The following is a 13,605-nucleotide window of genomic DNA, read 5'->3' as shown; positions in this document are numbered from 1 at the left end:
TTCATCCCATCAGATTTTCATAGGTTGCTTCATTAAAAATTAAGACTCAACCACATTACAAAACAGAGTGGCAGGCTGCTTGAAACTTCTATCAATAACGTATCAGCTCATCTATTCTGATTTCTTCCAAATACTCCCTTTGTTATTTTTAGCACAAAAGAGTGTGCATCTAAATACCAGGCTCTGTAAAGGGGAATAAAACTTCACTCATTGCCACGCTTAGCTAAACAGTGTCAAACATGAAACAACCTTTTGCTTACATAGAGCTTTTCAGCTAAAGGGGGAAGGTTTCCATTCCATGAATGCTTGTTTTTGTACCAGGCAAGATGAGCAATTTTTTTAAGCCCTCATTAACCAACAAAAGATATAGCTGTATTCAAGGATTCCTCTGGTCATGTCAGTAACATGACTAATTCTTTCTTGGTGTTAGCTTATGGGCAAAGAGCTGAGTAGTGGTCATGCTCACTGTGCTTGAGAAATTGCCAATGGAGAGTGTTGTTTAGAAGTCACAGTAATCCCCTGAACTCCTTGGAGTACAAGTAGAAATATTTTCTTTTTAATTTATTTTAACTTTGTTTCAGCCAGCTTAGAGGCAGGCCTGACATATGATGTCTTCTAGATGCTTTCAGGGTAATTTGTTCTGCAGAGAATGCAAAGGTTCTAAGGTCTGCCTTATGCAGGTTGGTGTAATGTGTGCTATGGAGTGTGGCTGTGCAAGGGCAGATGGAGATCCAGGAGGAAGAAAGATGCAGTACTTAGAGCGTGGCTTTCAGTTTCCAAGGTGTAGCACTGCCTGTACTGGAGTTTTATGTAATCCTGGACTTTTCACTTGGCTTTGTGTCTGTAATGTGGGATAACAGCATTTCCTCCCTTCCACATCCTGCTCCCTGCAATTTAATGACCTGAATGGAAACAGGCAGAGGAGAAACCGCTCTTTTCTTATGGATTTTCTCTGAGATGTCTCTGCTGCAGTGCATGTTGGTGAACCAGTGCATTACAACAGAGATTTCTCTGTTCTTCAGTCTCCATCACTCGAGATCTCTCTCTGAGAAGGTTTTCTTCAGTACTGGCTGGTGCGAGATGTAAATTTCTTTCTTTGAAAATGGTAGCTTTCAATCTCTATCCAAGGTGACTTTTTGCAGCCAGAGAATTCTTCATCTTGAATTCATTACAAAAGTAAGGCAGACAGAGAAAATTCTTGTCCACAGAAAAAAAGCAATCTCCACTAAATCCTGGGGTGAAGGGAAAACCATCCTATATATTAAATAGCAAGTAACAGTAAGAACTGTGAAACTGTCATTTTCCAGAATTAATAGTTCTAGCAACCCATTTGGAAAAGTACCTGACCTAGGGGAGATATTTATACCCCATCTTTAGGCACCTCTCTCAGCTGGCTAAGTTAGTCTGTCACTTTATATGTCACTTTATATCTCCTCTGCAGTCAGGGGAGAGAAGTTTCTGGCTGACCCTATGGAACAGGACTTCCTGAGGAGAAACCTATGATTGTAAAGGGATAGCTGAGATTATTGCTTGAAGTCAAGTGATGTGACTCTACTGCTAGTGTCTCCTCAATCTCATTAGGTAACTCAGTGTGCTAGAATTTCAGAGTTATTTGCCAAGCCCTGTTTTTGAAGCTTCCTGTGAAATGCCCTTTTCACAATGTGATAGTTCAGGAGGTTTGATGTGAGAGATGTGTTGTGGTCGCTTGTTCGGTTTTTTGCTGAAATACCTGTTGTCTTTATAGCCATTGTTTTTACTCAGTGTGCAATGTCAACCAAGGAAGAAGGAAAATGGACCACAGGGATCATGGAGACAGAACCATCATCCCTCTCCGTCTCTCGAGGTCTATTCTCTAATAATGGCAGGAAAACTTGCATTGCTGTTGTCTGTAATGTGCATGATCTCTTATTTTGCTTTATGTAAAAGCTCATCTCTTTCTACAAACAAAATGTGAACTACAAACATGGCTGATAAATCTATATGGTGCTACCTGTTCTTCAGCATTGATGTCTGCATGATTGGTATTACTTGCATGGATGTTTGGGGAGAAACCTGTCATTTTGTTATCGAGAGAGGTGTTCAGAAATTAATATAGTGAATAAACTTGGTAGTAGCACCAATAAGCAACTTTCCACCTATGAATAGAACTCATGTACATGTAACTAGTGATGGAACCATGACAAGAGATGATTCACCACATAATATGTTCTTTTGTTAATAGGTTTCACACGTCTCATCCCACTACTCAGAAACAACCACCTATTTCTATGTCCAGGATAAAATCCTATAGTCCTGCCTTTTCTTTCACTGCAAGAATATGTCCCTTACCTCATTTGTGTTTTCTCATCTGCATTACCATTGCCTGGTTTTATACTTCTGAATGTGTTTCTGGGGCTGAATGCAATCACTCAGGGAACCTACACGCACCTACAAAGATTTTTATTATTTTTGTTTTAAAGAGGAGATGCCTGACACTTCTGAACCCAGTTGAGAGATCAGGCAGGTGGGTGCTAGGTGAACTCTCAAAGGATGAGTAGGGCAGCAACATGTATCCTTTGTTTAATTCTTTGCTGGTTTTTCTTATCTGTTTGTTTTCCCAGTTGGATTTCCTCTCCTGCCCCAAGACACTTAGTTTTCTTCCGTATTTTTTCTGTCCTCTTTGTTTTTGCTCATTCCTTGACAGTGGGTATCAGAAGGCTATTCATGACGTATAACCTTGCAACTCTAATTTCATAAGGTTTACTATGTTAATACAATGTTAGAATTCCAGCAAGCAAGTTGGTAAAATAAACATGCCAGAATATTTTTTTTTTATAAAGGAACTAGAACTATTTTGCAAATGTTTTTAAAAATGTTCTTGAAATAACATTCTTCCATGGAGGGATGTGTGTGAGCTGTTCTATTGCACCATTAGGAGCTATCTGAGTAGGCATTTTGAAAGTGAAATTGTCTGTAGGGTTTCATCTGTGGTGTACTGTTAGTCTCGGGGCACCAGAGCAGCAAGGTGTTTAGGGTGGGGAGTAATGGCTTTGATCAGACCAGGTAATGTAGGTGCAAAAAGGGGAGATAATTCCAAGCACACAGGACCTGTATGCTGTCAAAATGATTACCTAAAATTACTCTTAGTCTCAAATATGCTATCAGTAGAATAATAATATCAATGAGGATAAATAATGAAACCTTAAATTCTGAAGAGTTGGACATACCGAAATGACACTCAGCTTCTTAGCACCTGCTAGGTCAGTACAGGAGCACAAAACAGCAGAGAAAAGAACACAAACTTGTTTCAGAAATTTTAGATCTTTCATTACAGGGTTAAGTTAGATACTTAGTTTTGATGTGTTAAGTCACTCTCTAGGTAAGGGGGGGGGAAATGATTTGAACTATCCTGTGCAGTTTAAATAGCAGTGAATGATATCTTAATGCTCTGCAGAATTGAAAAACTAAATTACAGCTAGCATGAGAGCACAGAAAGCAGTGTGAAGATGAACAGGGCTCTCGTAAACTATGTGATCATGATGAATTTCTTATTGCTACTTTATGGAAAGTGTTTACTTCTTTTTCCCAGTCCAAAAGAATAAGTTTCATCATTCACTTGACAGTACTGAGAGAAAAGTATTGTGCACTTCCACTTCTCTGTCATCAAAAAACATGTCACCTAACAAGTTCACTTTTCTTAAACAGACAGCAAATGGCTCTTTCCTTGAAAGAGAGGTTAACAATGTAATTTACAAATGTCTTCCAGAAAAAACAATATGAAACACAGTGTTTATCTGCAATGAGCCTGATAGCTTTGCAAATGAGTTTCAAAAGCCATTCAGGAGCACTGTGAATACAGATCCTGCAGACAAATCAACAGTTTGTTCCTAATGAAACAACTGCTTATCAGCACATTAATCAATCTAATCACAGGGAGAAATCATTCACTAAAGTAGTTCTGGAACTTCATTTGGCTGCCTTGTGTCTGGCTGGTGGATGCCTTTGTTATAGCTTCACAGTTATCCATCCAGTATTTGAGTTGGTTAATCAAGGAAATCAATGTGAAAATTTGATATGATTGGTTCCCCAAGGAGGAGGTGATAGAATAACTCTGCAGCTTTAGTCTTCTGGAGCATTGGGCTTTACCTTACCCCCAGGGAAAGGTTTCAGTGCTGGGGAGACATGAGTCCTCTGAAATTCGCAGAAGTGTGATTCCCTCTCTTAGCTTTGACATTTGTAAAGGCAAATGTCCTCAGCACCTCCTTCATGCATCAGTCTTTGGCTGAACAGGGAAGGCTGTGAGCAGATTCTGATGTTTGTTCACAGGAAGTTTAACAAGTATATAATGTATCTAACTTCAGAGTGATTACTTACAGGATCAGGCAAGCCTGTCATACACCACCTATGCTTTAACATCTCAATAAGTTTTACTGATGTCAGCAGAGGGGAGGCTGCTCCTGCTTTTGGCTGGTTATCTGATCAGTAATTCTTGCTGTCATAGTGCCAGCTAGAATATGAAGCTGTCCAGATCTTCACAGGGAGCTCACTCTGATCTCAGATATGAACCTTTGGTGGTCAAAAAGATCAGTTAACTTTTTTTTTTAAAAAGTTATTTTTTTTTCTTCCTAAGTGGAAAGTCAGATATGCTTCAGGGCATGTGAAGTGTGACTCTCCTTTAGTTCTAGTGCCTGGGGTTCTTTTTGAAGCAGTAGGGTCTGAGCTCTCTCCAGCGTGCCTCCAAAATCCTGTGCAGTCTCAGTGTGCAGTATAGTGAGGGCTGTGGAGGTTTTATAGCCTGAGACAACAACTTTGTCCCAGAAAGCTGGTTGAGGGAGGGGACTGTCATCTGGATAAGATAAGATCCATGAAGTCAGTCTTTGAAGGGCAGTGAAACCCAGTCAGGTCACAGCTGCTTTCCCCCCTGAGAATCTGGGTGACTATAAGGATGTGTACTTGTTTCACCAGGGCAGCTGAAAACTTTAGTATATTTTGTATTTCTAAACCTATATCAAAAAAATATACATCAGGAAAGTTGAACACAAAAGGTGGTGAAAAATATCTGCTGTAAAATGAGCTGTCTATGAAGTTGGTGGTTCGTCTACTGATCACTGTCAACACCTCTCTGTCAGAGCAATCTGCACTTGTAAACTGCATCGGTTTACTTCAAGTCAGTTTAGGTAAAATAATGCAGCTTCTGTGGATGTACAGTCCTACATCAGTTTAATGCTAGCTACATACTTTCTACCAGTCTGCTAGGGTGATGTGGACCTACAGTACCAAAGATCTGCATCATGTGATCAGGGAACTGAGTGGGGTGGCTGACACATTGAAAGGCTCTGCTGCCATCTGGACAGGCTGGAGAGCTAGGTGAAGAGGAACCTCATGAAGTTTAATAAGGTCAAGTTCAGAGTCCTGCATATGGGGAGGAATAACCCCAGGCACCAGTACAGACTAGGGGTCATCCTGCTGGAAAGCAGCTCCATGGAGAAAGACCTTGGAGCCCTAGAGGACAGCAAGTTCTCTATGTTCCATAGAGCAATGGGCCCTTGTGGCCAAGAGGACCAACAGCATCCTGGGGCGCGTTAAGAAAAGCATGTCTAGCAGGTCTAGGGAGGTTCTCCTTCCCACCTACTGTGCCCTGGTAAGATCACACCTGGAATACTGTATCCAGTTTTGGGCTCCCTAATTCAAGGGAGACAGGGATTTGCTGGAGAGAGTCCAATGTAGAGCTATGATGATGAGTGCAGGACTTGAACATCTCTTCTATGAAGAAAGACTGAGAGAACTGGGTCTGTTTAGTCTTGAGAAGAGAAGGCTGAGAGGGGATTTTATCAACATCTATAAACATCTGAGGGTTGGGTGTCGAGATGAAGGTTCCAGTCTCTTTTTGGCGGTTCCCAGTAATAGGACAAGGAATAAAACATATAAGCTGGAACACAGGAAGTTCCACTTCAACACAAGAAGAAAGTTCTTTGTGGTGAGGGTGATGGAGCACAAGAACAGGCTGCCCAGAGAGGTTGTGGAGTCTTCTCTGGAGGCCTTTGAAACCCACTGGATGTGTTCCTGTGTGGCCTGCCCTAGGTGATTGTGCTTTGGCAGGGGGGTTGGACTTGATGATCTCTGGAGGTCCCTTCCGACCCCTAACATTTTGTAATTCTGTGATTGTGTGAATTTGTGATCTGATTATAAAATAACTTTGCTGTCTTTACAGAAGTAAATGTCCATTATTCAAGTTGGTATGAAATTGATAGATTATGGAGTGTGTGCATGCAATAGGAGATGCAGGAAATCACTGTAAGCCTAGTTGTCAAAATGGGCTGATAGAAATGGGTTGAGTATGTCACCTGTACAGCGGTTTGGTGGAAGCACGCACACATCTGTGTAGGCAGCTCTGGATACAGAGGGACATCTACACACCAGCACTTGTAATTATCTTGTCTGGCCACTTGTGCACTATTCTGTTGTTCACCAGAAAGAACTTGGTAATAGCTTCAGCTATCACCTGAACGCATCATTTAAAACAAGCACGAGATGCAAGTGCAGACATTTGTATTTAAGACATTGTATCAGTCCTGATTTAGCAGAACATGTAGTTGACATGACTATGGGTACAAGGATAGTTCTACTGACCTTAAAGAGATTCAGTTCTCAAGGGCAGCAGGATGATTACATGGCACATTCTTAAATCTTTCTGAATTAAGACCTAAGGAAGGGTTTTTTTTTTCATTTGAACAAAAGCTGGAATGTTGAAGATTATGCTACAAAAGATGAGAATTTTATCTGCATGTTGTTTCTGGATTTCTCTGATCCAGAGGATAGTTTCATATATTATTTGAATTTTTTTTTTTTTTAGTTAAGAAAAAAAGTTCTTAATCGTTCCTCAAACGTGGTCATGAAAAGTATGAATAATTATTAAAAAATGAAGTAGGAGTTTAAGAAATGTGAAGAGTATTTCAAGTAGTGATTGTAATACTGCTCCTTTCTTTGAAAATAGAAATATTACAAACATAGTCATTTAACAGATTTTTTTTTTATTGTATTTTTACTAGTTTCCTGTATCAGAAGGAGATACTATAAAGATGCTGAAATGCAAGGAGGGAAGTTATTTTGTTTCTGATCTGCTGAAAATATAGTTGTAATCAGTAGTATTATTTGCTGCAGTAAAAAAAAAACTTGAGGGATCTGATACTTTATTTGTAAAATGGTAGTAAACATTATGTTCTTTCATGACAATACTGGATCTATACAGAACTCTGGTGAGGTGACTGCACAAAAATAAAAATCTTTTCAGACTGGACCTCACAGATGTATTTAAGCTGTATAGAAGGAGGAGGCAGTGGTGGGCCACTCCTGATGCTGTGTGTGGAAATGGTTGCACAAAGAGTGGGAACATTTCACCCGCAGAGAGATATCTGGTTCTTGAGGCACCTCTGAATGCACTGCAGGATTGCTGAGTTACTACGTGTGGCAGGTGAAACAAGTGGGTTTTCTCTGATTTGCATAAATTTGTCTGTTAACATTGTGTTGTTAAGAACAGTAAATAAGTGCAGAAGTTTTGAATTTCTCTGTCGTACCCCAGCTGCTGTCACCAAGGAGTCACTTGGGTACAGTGTTTATTCTCAGTGGGAAACAGTCCAGCCCCATCAAAGCTTTGCGTGCTGCTAGAGACAGCTTACTCAATTAGTACAGAGAGCCACTAAATGGTTGAATGTTTCATCTGCAGATGAAACTAACTGGACAAACTCAGAAGGATTCAGTCTAAACAAGTCTCCTGAACTGAGCATAAATCCTAGGGTGACAGGCTTTAGAAGAATGCGCCCTATAATTTAAAAAGTGCAGAGAAGAAAAGCTCTTTTCCATTTGTACTCACAAATGCTGTGATAGTCAAGTACATTAATCAAGCTACTCAGGGCTAATTTGAAGAAACATTTGCACCACCCTTGCAGGTATACACAAATGTCCCTTGTATAGTTTGGAGCCTAGCAAAAGAGACAGACAAGTATCTCAGTCTTCATCCTCTGTTCAGATTTGACTGACACTATGTTACATGTCCATAGTCAAGGGAGGATGGACAAAGCAGCAGTAGAATGCCCCTTCCTCTTCCACTGGGGATTGAGTGACTCAGGATTTACAACCTGTGGTAAAAGGAAATAATGGGAGAATCTGCCACAAATCAACAGATGTGTATGGAAGTCTTGTGCTTAAACTTCTGCAGAAGAGAAACATCCAGAGCAGGTCCAGAAAAGAGCTGTAATACAGAAACTCAATTTTGTCTCCCCTTTTTGGGTTGCCATCTGCTTTATCACTTACAGAATGTTAACATTCTTTAAAAATGGGCAGATGGACCTCATTCAAGTTCTGACAGTAACTCTTTGTTATTGGTACAAATAGCTGCAGAGGTATTTAATTACCATTAGTAGTCATCAGTTTGCTGTGAGCTGGTGACATTCAGAATAGTGAGCAGGCTGCATTCTTTGTGTCCAGTGAGTTCATAGAAAGTTAAACCTACTTTTGACAACAGCCTCAAGCTTAGCTACCATTAACCCCTCTTCAGTTACTGGATGATGTGTTTGAACAGTATGAATGATTAATGAAGGTTAAATAGTCCAGTTTCTATCTTAAAACCTTTTGTTATTGGCAAAGGGCAGGGCAACAGGCAAGGTGAGCAGAAATTCAAGTGTTTGGTTTTCACCAAATAGTTCTTGGCAAATTTAAATTATTATGAGATGATAAATTCAGAGGGAAATTAAGGGCTGGAGCAAAAGAACATAATTCTTGCAGGTTTGGCAAACTGAAACCAATCTTACTTATGAAAGTAAACTTCTCTGCTTATGTTTTCCTTAGCAAACACTGCAAAGTATGTATAAATAAGCAGCCCAGGACAAGAACAGCATTTGGATTTATTCTTTGTCCCTCTCTCAGATGATACAAAAATAAAACTCTTGCTATCTGTTTTATTGCCTACTCTACCCTAATTCCTGCTCAGAATTTGGCCATCTGCAGTTTTGCAGAGGTTTGACACCATATTTGCTTGTGAATCTGTGGTACAATGCTTGCCAGTTCTGTGTGAGATGACAATCCTGGAAGTCTCAGAAGTTACAGGGTAAAGGTGGGTACAGGCTTTAGGGCTTCCTTTGACCTCAGACAGTCCAGGATTGCCTTTATACCTGTGAATAAGAAGTCAAAGGCAGAGACCAAGTGAAGGCAAAGATATTCAGCCAATGCTCTGAGGTTCTAACGGTGGTGGGCTGATTTTTTTTCTTTCTTCTTGCACATTATCGTTGAGAAGAAAGCTAACACAGGCCACTGGCTTCTTTCACAAATGCCCTTTACTGACATCTTTGCAGCTTTATTGACTACTGGAGCTTTTCAAAACAGTAACTGCCTGGTGAGCAATTCCAACAATTTATAGGAAAGAAGTATCCTCTTCATGCTCCTTGTTTGGAATAGGAAGGGCTACAGAGAAAGTGCATCTGCAATGAATTTTCACTTCTTATGTTTTCACTCTTCAGGGAGAATTGTCCTTTGACAGGTCCAGAACCTGTTTCCTATTTTTCCTTTAAATCTGCTTAAGACTCTGTGTAACTACTGACAGTGCTCCAGAGATCCTTATTTCCTATCCTTGAGCAATACTTAAGAGTCTTATTTAGAACTGGCTCTGTCACAGCTTTTAGCCCAGTGTTTTTTTTTAAATTCTTTTTCTTTTCATTAGACTTTACAGAGCTTTAAACCCAGACTAGCACTTGTACTTGGGGACTAGGGGGGAACCTGGGCTCCCCTTTTATTTGAGCTGTGGTTGTCACTGCAGTGGTGCCTCTAAGAGAGTCATGGAGAGTCCCAGAAGGAAGAGTTGTAATGTGAATGTGCATGAAAGAAAATGTGATAACAGGATGCTAGTACAGAAAAACATATTTTGTGTAACACACCTCTATGCATTGTATAGGAAGGAAAGGGGAAATAATTTTAAATATCTGTGTGGATCCCAGTCAAAGGTAGAAGCTCCTACAGCAGTGGTGCAGCAGCGTTTTTGTACATGGCCACAGCTATGTCTTCCAACTAGGAACTCACTCATACTAGCTCCCAGTATATCAAAATAAGTCTGATCTGCATATCTCAAAGCAAAGGATCAGACCTCATTTATTTGAAGTAACTACTCAGCCTTCGATGTAATGTCAACTGCCTTAAGAGCTTCCATTTTAATATAATGTCATGTAAACAGCCTATGGGATCAGTATGGGATCTAAATAACATTAAAAGTGTATCTGATGTCATTGTGACTATATCTACATCCAGCCTCATGTCAGTGACATCTGTTACCTAGAGGGAAGAAAGCATATTTTCCACAGCTGATTAAACATTGATTCTTGTCTCATTTTCTGTCCAGTATCAGAGCTCCAAACCACTAAGTAAAATTGCCAGTGACAAGGCTGTACTGACATTGAAGGAAAATGATAGTTAACTGACCACTGCCCTTATAGGGACATCGCTGAGATGGGTCACAAATGACTGCTGGGTTGCACTTATTATTCAGACTGTGCATTCCCATTCACCTAAGATTACTTTTTTTTTTTAGTAGCTCTGGTGTGTTTGGGAAACAATTTTGTGAAAATATCTGTCATGCATGTATGCCCTCCAGATACTGATGGTAACATCTGGACTTGCTTGAGTAATGTTTCTCACATTGTTACCTCTTTTCCAAACCAATCCAGTGCCTACCCCAGGTAGAACACTAATTATGAGTTAGGAGAGGATTAGAAAGGCACATGCCTGATGTGCCTGATGCGACTCCCATACTCCTGCTGTAGCAGTGCATACAGGTCTAACACAGCCTTTCTGCCTTAATGAAATGTCCATCCTCAGGGTGTATGCCTCAGAGTCAAACCAGACCTGAATTAACTTCTGCCGGAGTGAGGGCTGACATGCAATCGCTCCACCTGACTTCTGGAGACCTTCCTCTGCAAGCTGTAGTGCCTTGTCACATAACTCTTGTGCTGCTTGTTTCCGAGGATACATGCTGCGTGGGGGCAGAGACAGTGAGTCAGACCGGCCCTGCGTCAGATAAATACCATGTCTGGTTAACAGTGTCAGAAGTCAGTGTTAGATGCAAACGGGCATCTGAACCTCCTGGACTCCCGAGTTGTTAAGCCATACTCTTAAGTTGTTGCAGTAGAAGGTGTGCCAAAGTGCCAAGACATGCAATGGAGTGTGTGTGTGTGTGTGTACATTACCTGCTGAGGTAATATACACCAGAGGATGAGATCTGGGTCTGGAGTGAGGGAGGTATTTCATAGCAGACTTCTTTCACTCTAGTGCTTCTTTGTGAGGACACATCTGAGGTGCAGCTTCACAGGGCCCTACAAAGGCAGTGACTACCTTTTCTATGTCTTGCTGAGATATGACTGCTATGAAATGAAGGTCAGTGTCACCATGAGCATAAAATATGGTACGTCTGTTGATAATGGCACTCATGCCCTAAGACGTGCAACCCAACTTGTTTTTAACCTAAAATAAGCCCTGTCAGAACAGTGCAGGGTAGACAACCAGTCTTGCAATCAAACAGATTTCGGTAACAGTGGCAAAGTTTAGCTTACTCAGCAGCAAGTGGAGGAATTTACCTGAATTCACCATATGCCTGCCCATGCTTCAGTGGTTGTCACGTGCTGAAGCCTCCATAAAGCCACTGGATTAAAGAAGTGTCATACAAATCTCAACATCCCAGTCACTTTCTACCATTTTCTTATTTCCCTGTGAGGAGCAAGTAGTTTGACTTGGCAAACCTTATGGGTCTCTTCCAACTGGAGATATTCTGTGAATCTCAATTTCTCTCTTCTGTTACCATTCTAGAGTTAGGGTGTTTTTAACAACATGCTTTTATAAATTTCCAGGTTGCCATTTATCCTTTTTTCTTCAATGTATGCTGTCAACAGCTGGGCTGTGAGACACTTCTGGGACAGTGATGTGGGTTGAGAACTGCTTGAATGACAGAGCACAGAGATTGTGATCAATGGTGCAGGTCTAGTTGGAGGCCTGTGATTAGTGGTGCTCCTCAGGGATCTGTAGTGGGTCCAGTATTGTTCAAGATCTTCATCAATGACTTGGATGAAGGGATAGGGTGTACCCCCACCAAGTTTGCTGAGGATATGAAACTGGGAGGATTAGCTGACATACTGGAAGGCTGTGCTGCAATTCAGCAAGACCTGGACAGGCTGGGTAGTTGGGCACAGCCAAACCTCATGAAGATCAACAAGGGCAAGTATAGAGTCCTGCACCTGGGGATGGAACAATATCCTGCATCAGTACAGGTTAGGGGTTGACCTGTTGAAACCAAGTCTGCAGAGAAGGACCTGGGAGTGCTGGGGGACAAGGATTTTAACATGAGCCCTCGTGGCTGGGAAGGCCCAGGGTGTTCTGGGATGTACTAAGAAGAGTGTGGCCAGCAGATCAAGGGAAGTTCTTCTCCTTATTTACTCTGCCTGGTGAGGCCACACTTGCAGTATTGTGTCTAGTTGTGGGCTCCCCAGGTCAAGACTACAGGGAGTACCTGTACTCCAGTGGTGGGCCATGAAGGTGATTAGGGGACTGGAACATCTCTCTTGCAAGAAGAGGCTGAGAGACCTGGGCCTGGAAAAAAAGAAGATTGCATGTAAATATCTAAAGGATGGAGGTCATGAGAACAGGGCTGGTCTCTTTTCAATGGTGGCCAGTGATAGGGCAGAAGGGGCAATAGGCACAAACTAGAACACAGGAGGTTTCACTTGAACTTAATGAGAAACTTTGCTTTGAGTGTGGCAGAGCACTGGAACAGGCTGCCCAGATTGTAGAGTCTTCTTTGGAGACTTTCAAAAACTCACCTGAATGCATTCCTGTACAACATTGATCTAGGTGTACATGTGTTAGCAGGCAGATTGGACTAGCTGATCTCCAGAATTCCTTTCCAACCCCTAGCATTTTGTGATTCTATGATCCTTCCAAGTTCACAAAGGATATTTTTGGCAGAATGTGCCCAGCAAGGAGGCACCTTCATCTCTGTATTTTCATACTTGTCTGGGAAATTTTTCAGAGTTACATGATATGACCTGTATTTCCACGTTTAACACTCATCAAGACTTTCAAAGAGAAAATGATGCAAAATTCTGTCCAATAAATTGTTGGCTCAAAATTACTTGCCCAATCACTATTTTTTTTTTCTTTTTGCCAGTCCCAGGTAATTCTGTCTTATTGGCAATATGAGAAGGAGAAAAGGTTAGCAGATATTCAGAAACAGGTATTTAGAGTTCTGTTTACTGTCTTCACTGTCAAATTATGGCTGGCTTTTAGAAATAGGTTAAAATGTCCATAACTTTGGAAAGATTGAAATGTATTCCATTATACAAAGTAGGTAACGAACTGCCTAAGGATTTATTTGTATGTACAATGTATAATATTTTAAAGAATGATTAGGAGGGCTGAATCATACTTTAGCAGCTATTTTTGTGGGGACTAGTAGAATTTTAATTAGCTTCATATTCATTACTCACCTGATACATAGTCTCTAATTGCACCTTCAGTGTATTTTGCTGTCACTGGAGCTCACTTTTATTAACTATAATCATTGAAGGTTTTATGAAGCCTATCTGTGCTGTATGA

Source organism: Indicator indicator, chromosome 13 (genome assembly GCF_027791375.1).
Source record: "Indicator indicator isolate 239-I01 chromosome 13, UM_Iind_1.1, whole genome shotgun sequence".
In the NCBI taxonomy this organism is placed as follows: domain Eukaryota; kingdom Metazoa; phylum Chordata; class Aves; order Piciformes; family Indicatoridae; genus Indicator; species Indicator indicator.
Note: the sequence above shows the minus strand (reverse complement) of the source record.